Below are 760 nucleotides of genomic sequence, written 5' to 3' on the forward strand. Positions count from 1 at the left end.
CGATTTGATCAACTGGAAGAAAGCATATCAGAGATTAAAGATCAAATGAATGAAATGAAGCACGAAGAGAAGTTCAGAGAGAAAAGAGTAAAAAGAAATGAACAAAGCCTCTAAGAAATATGGGACTATGTGAAAAGACCAAATCTACATCTGATTGGTATACCTGAAAGTGACGGGGAGAATGGAACCAAGTTGGAAAACACTCTTCAGGATATTATCCAGGAGAACTTCACCAACCTAGCAAGGCACAACAACATTCAAATTCAGGAAATACAGAGGACGCCACAAAGATACTCCTCAAGAAGAGCAACTCCAAGACACATAATTTTCAGATTCATCAAAGTTGAAATGAAGGAAAAAATGTTAAGGGCAGCCAGAGAAAAGTCGGGTTATCCACCAAGGGAAGCCCATCACACTAGCAGCAGATCTCTTGGCAGAAACACTACAAGCCAGAAGAGAGTGGGGGCCAATATTCAACATTCTTAAAGAAAAGAATTTTCAACCCAGAATTTCATAGCCAACCAAACTAAGCGTCATAAGTGAAGGAGAAATAAAATCCTTTACAGAGAAGCAAATGCTGAGAGATTTTGTCATCACCAGGCCTGCCCTACAAGAGCTCCTGAAGGAAGCACTAAACATGGAAAAGAACAACCGTTACCAGCCACTGCAAAAACATGCCAAAATGTAAAGACCATCGATGCTAGGAAGAAACTGCATCAACTAACAAGCAAAATAACCAGCTAACATCATAATGACAGGA

The sequence above is a fragment of the Mandrillus leucophaeus genome, unplaced genomic scaffold, assembly GCF_000951045.1.
Source record: "Mandrillus leucophaeus isolate KB7577 unplaced genomic scaffold, Mleu.le_1.0 Scaffold1085, whole genome shotgun sequence".
NCBI classification, from domain to species: domain Eukaryota; kingdom Metazoa; phylum Chordata; class Mammalia; order Primates; family Cercopithecidae; genus Mandrillus; species Mandrillus leucophaeus.